We start from the raw sequence: 6000 nt of genomic DNA on the forward strand, positions 1-6000 counted from the left end.
GTGTTCTAATAGGTTGAAAAAGTTTTACATTCTTGTGAATGGTTAGACTACTATGCATTTCATTCTGTTATATAGCTTTAAATTATTATAGTGTGCTTTTCATTCATAGGAATAAAATAATACATATTTTCTGGGCAGTGAGATTTGATATTATGTGATGTAGGTCTAATGTGGTCAAAATATTTTCACATTAAATGAACCCTGAAAAATAGATACAGATCTTAAACTCTGAGAAGAAAAAATTAAACATATTATTAAATGTAACTAGACTGTTCCTTGTTGATCATGTTAAGAACTAATGTTTTAAATAATTAAATTTTAAAATGTAAACTGTTATTTTTATAAAATGCTTCTTTGCATTTTTTATTTTCCTCTTGAGATGTAGATAAATCTGGTCATGTTCTTGGCCTTAAACGAATAGAGAGCCAGATGTTTCTCCCCCAAATTGGGTTTACCTGGGAATTACAAGGAATTGCAATTACGGATATGTGGTGTAATGGTGAACCAGACACATGTACAGAGAACAAAGGAGAGGAAGTTTTTTTATGGACTAGGAAGGGGCTGTTGTAAAGGAAGAGTTTAAGGGAGGAAACTGAAAGTCCCACATATAGTGACTTCTCTTTAGCTAGTTATAGCAGTCTCCTATTGGCTCAGCTGTTACTGGGCAAGGAGGAATCTTTTCTTCCTCCTGCTGAGAGTCATGTAGTATCACTTCCTGTTAGAGATGCAAGGTACTTCTTTTCCTGTTGGAGGCAGTAGTATGCAGTGAGTGACCACACATATTAGAGTTCTCTCTTCTAGTCTCCCAACTCCATTGTAAGCGAGATTTCTGTTTATTAATTTTTACTTTATGAATACATGAACTATTAGAGATTGCTAGAAGTTTGCTTTCTTTGAATTTTTTCCTTTTCGCCTTTAAAATGTTTAATTCCTATGTTACCTCTATTTCCAAAGAGGCATTATATTTGTTTTTTTGAAGAACTTTCACTTGGTTTTTCTTTGAGTGGGTGATTAACAATTGTTGCTTCTTTTGATGGGTGTCTTCTTTTAATATTGTCTTTAAATCTGGTTCACTTTAAGGTCTGGGAAATTCTTTTTACACTACATAATATTTAGGCTCCATCTTCTATAATAATGGTCTTTAAATTATTTTGATTCTGCTTCCCTATTGGTAAAAATGTTTTGAGGCATAGATCATATATATGTTTATGAACAATATGAATTTACTTATATTCTAGTATATTATGTAGGATCTACAATACACCAATAAATATAAATGAAAATAAGATGAGATAAAGATGATATAGTTACCTTAAAATATTTTGCTAGTGATGAAGAGAGGAAGGGAGATGGAGAGAGAGATAGAAACATCAATGATGAGAGAGAATCATTGTTTGGGTGCCTCCTGCATGCCCCCTACTGGGGATCGAGCCCACAACCCAGGCATGTGCCCTGACTCGGAATTGAACCATGACCTCCTGGTTTATATTAGCTACTTTCTTAAAGTACATTGGCTTAAGGTAATGGTTGTTAATAGTTTATATCTATATTCCAAATAATTTATTATTAAATATATAATTATTTTTGGCTGAGATCATACTTGTTTTCTCCTCATAAAGTGGTTGATAAGTTGTAGCAGAAGTGTCAGCTTTGACATTTCGTGTTGTTTTTTGTGATTCTGTCATTAGTATTATACTCTTAGTGTGTTTGGGCTGATATAACAGAATACCATAGATTGGGTGGTATTTAAAGAGCAGAAATTTGTTTTTCAGATTTCTGGAGGATGGGAGGGAAGTCCATGATAAAGGTGCTTGCAGATTCTGAGTCTGGTGAGAACCTGCTTCCTGGCTCATAGAACATAGCCAGTCTTCCTCACATGGTGGAAGAAGCCAGGGAGCTCTCTGGGGTCTTTTATAAGGGCACTGAGCCCATTCATGAGGGCTCTACCCTCATTATCTAATCATCTCCCCAAAGCCCTCCCTCCTTATACTGTCACATTAGGGGTTAGGATTTCACCATACATTTTGGGAGGACATAAATGTTCAGATCCCAACAAATTCAATCCATGATTTCCTTGGAGTAATCTTTCAAAGTCATTCTTATTTTTTGAAAGTTGATTTAAAATAGTTGATATAATTTGTAAATCCAGTTTACCATAGACCTGTACAGTATGATTCTAGACAATATGCTGACTAAATGAGTAAGGATACCACTGCTTCCTGTTCTACAATGTGGAATTAACTCTTCCCACAGGATAGCTGGAGACCATATAGGATGAATAACTGTCTAACATCCAATCTCATGAGTGCTGCCAGTTTTAACCTTATGTTAAATATTATTAGTAGTAGTTAGCAAACTTTTCTTATTTTCTCCCCAATAAAAATAGAACTGTTATTTCTTTCTACAGTTAAATAGATTGTTTAGTCTCTTTTGCTTATGTATGTCTCCTTAAGGTAAAGAGTCTAAATATAGTAAACCTGTACCTCATATTTGAAGAAATGATTTAATAATAAATTTTTAATTATATGTATAGTAGAGGCCCAGTGCACTAATTTGTGCACTGGTAGGGCCCCTTGGCCTGCCCTGCACCCTCTCACAATCTGGGACCCCTTAGGAGGTGTTGGACAGCCCGTTTCAGCCCAATCCCCACAGGCCCCTTCCAGACAGGAGGGAGCCCGATCCCTGCAGGCCTGATCCTCAAAGGCCCAATCCAGACAGGAGGGAGCCCGATCCTGTGTGTTGAGTGTCTGTCCTCTGATGGTCAGTGTGTGTCATAGCGACCGGTCGACCAGTCATTTGGTCACTTAGGCTTTTATATATATAGATTAGTTTTTAGTTTTAGAGATGCACAAGAACTATTCTCTATGGAGTAGATTACTTATTTGCAAATAAAGTTGAGCAGAATAACAAAGGTAAACAGGAGTTCTCATCTCTGGAGAAATATTCACCTAGAGGGCATTTTTAAATATGTAGGATGCTTTGATTTGTCACACTGTCAGGGAGCTACTGATATTGAGCATGAAGGGCCAGCAATACTAACCATTTGCAAGGTTTGGAGCAGCCTTATCCAGTGAAGAATTGTCCCATCTAAGATATTAGTAGCATTGTGAAACACTGGGCTAAAGCCATATGTTGTAGGTATTGTTTTCTAAGATGACTCACAATTAATGCCTAAATATAGCTAATATTTATTATGCTATAGATTAAAATTAAATCTAATTTAAATATGTTTGTAAAATAACAAAGTGTGGCTGTAAAAGACACTTTCCTTTCACTGGCAATCTTTTTTCTCTCATATTATACTAATACAATTCATTGAGCACTGAGCAACTATTGGTAATTCATTTGGCTAGGTGCTGCCACTATAGAGATGAAAAACAGTTACTTGTCTCCCTGTTCACAGGATAGTGAGGAAACAGTCATATAACTAATCACAATAGAGTGTGATAAGAACATCAGAAGAATTAGATTTAATGTAAAGAGATAACTCTGTGAGGGGTAAGATTTCAGGGAGAAAGTCACCATATTGTCAAACTTTTTGAGGGCAAGGACTGCATCTTTCCATTTAGAAGTTGTATAACATATAGGCCTAGACCTTAAACTTAGTAATATAGTCATAGTCAATAAATATTAATGTTTAAACAAATTGATATCTTAGCAAATTTTTAAAGAATGAATTGAAGTGTGTGCAAGTGGGAGAAGCAGGAAAGGACAGGCAGACTTAAAGTACTCAGGTATTGCAGGAAGTGCTGCTAACAAATGTTGGAAGATGAAGCTTAGAGAAGCAATAAAGAGACTTGCACATGATAGGACATCATCAAGTTGTGGTTTCTTTTTAAGTTTTTAGAAAGAGGGAGAGACATAGATTTAGGTTTTAGAACAGGTATTTCTATTAGTATTGTGGAAGATATAGTTGAGGGAGAAGAGATGTTCTTTTTTCTTAGCAGTGAACTTCACACATGGAAGACCTGGTAAGATCAAAATGTTAACTGAAAAACCAAATTCTAGCTTTTATACATTATATTATTTTAGCTTTAGTGTTTATATTATGCCAGTTTAAGTATATCTTATATTGAATAATTTTAATTTTTAATACATTTTTAGTTATTCTTTATGTTAAGTTTTTTGGTGATCAAAATGACCATCATTTTGGCCTTCATTATACCAGTGTTGGTTGGATACAGAAAAGGGAGAATAATTAGTAAATCTTGCTTAAATTTTTTTCTTAGTAAGAAATTTATGAGCCTAAAGTTGCTAAATTTGCTCAACTGAAGATTAGTTAACACTTTTAATGTAAGTATATAAAGTTTAGTAGTAACTTGCAAGAAAAATTCTGACTTTTATATAGAATTAGGTGATTTGATTACTTCTGCTCAGCAGATTTATATATATAGCCTTCACCTTCCACAAAAAAAAGAAAACAAACAAAACTATTTGGGTCTCAAAATGAAAGGTTACTACATTTGAGAATTAATAATAACTTTTAGTCTTGAGATCCTCTCATCCTCTTTCACTGTCCCACTTGTACACTTCTAATCCTATCTAATAAAAGAGAAACATGGTAATTAGCATATGTCCGCTACCCTTCCCATTGGCTAATCAGTGAGATATGCAAATTAACTGCCCACCAAGAGTGTGGCTAATTTGCATACTGCAGGCAGGGAGGGCCAGCTCGAGCTGGGGTCTGGCCCATGTGGCGCCTAAGCCCCAACGCCAGCCTGCCAGCCAGGACCCCAGTGTGCGGCCCTGAGTGGCAGGGGGCTTGGAGGCTGGAACAGCAGCCTAAACCATGCCCCCAGCCACCCTGTGTGCGCCCTGGGTGGCGGGGGTGGGGTAGGGGTGGGGGTGGAGGGAGGTTTGGCGGTGCAAACAAGTTGCCTAAACCACGCCCCCAACCGGGACCCCTGTGTGCGCCCTGGGCGGCGGGGGGCCTGCCCTGGGCTCTGCTCAAGGAGGGGCTGGGGGCCTGGGGTTTACTAAACTTTACTGGAGCTGCTCCCCACACCCCAGCCCCTGCCCCAGAACCACACTGCCCGCAGCAAGGCTCCTGGCAGCTTCCTGACAGGTGGGCGGCAAGAGAGCTGAGTAGAGCGGGGCTGCAGGGAGCCATGGAAGGGCTGGGCCAGGGGAGCCAAGCTCCCGGGTGTCTGAGGAGAGAGCCTGAAGGTAGAGGAACCTTTGGCAAAGCAGCTGCCAGGAGCTGAGGCCATGGGGTCTGCAGGCGCGCAGGCAGGCCTCCGCCTGATGGGCGATCCTGGGCAAGCACCATGGCTTCGGGGAAGCGGCTGGCCAGGAGGCAGGCGGCCCAAGGGGCGCAGAGCGGCACAAAGGTGGGGTGCACTGGAGGGGGCTCAGGCCTGGGCAGGGTGCTGGCGGGTGGGGCTCTGCCTTGCCTGGGGAGAGTGAGGTTCTGTATTGGTCCCAATAGGCGGGAAACAAGAGGCGATGACTTTAGGTGTAGAAGGACGCCCGGGCAGAGGGGCGCAGACTCTCAGCCCTGAGGTGGGGGTGGAGGGGTGGCGCCACCTCAGTGGAGGAGCGCCCCACTGCTGGGTACCCCACTGCGGTGGTTTGGTGAAGCTCCCGGCACTGACCTGGCCTCGCCGCGGCCTGCACACTTGAGAGGCCAGGACTCCTGCTCCTGCGTTGGCCTAAAAACAAGTCTGCGCCCGCCCCGCCCCCAGTTCTCGCCCACCCCATGGGGGTGCACACCTGCACAGTGAGTCCAAGCCTACCACCTGCTCCCCAGAAGCGGGGGGCAATAAAGAATGGGGTGGGGCGGGGAGAGGAAAGAAAGTGGAGCATCCATGATGAAGAGGTGCTGGAGAATGAGGCTTGGAAGCCTCACGGGGAGGTTTGTTCTGTTTGCCCTGCGGCTGTCCCTTAGGAAAGGTGGAGAGCCGGCTGTGAGGGCTCCCTGAGCGAGGAGTCCAGTTCCATAGCCAACTGGAATTGGCCTCAGTTTCCTGCTCTGTAAAATGTGTTAAGCATGTCCCAGTG

Source organism: Myotis myotis, unplaced genomic scaffold (genome assembly GCF_014108235.1).
Source record: "Myotis myotis isolate mMyoMyo1 unplaced genomic scaffold, mMyoMyo1.p scaffold_m19_p_8, whole genome shotgun sequence".
Lineage (NCBI taxonomy): Eukaryota > Metazoa > Chordata > Mammalia > Chiroptera > Vespertilionidae > Myotis > Myotis myotis.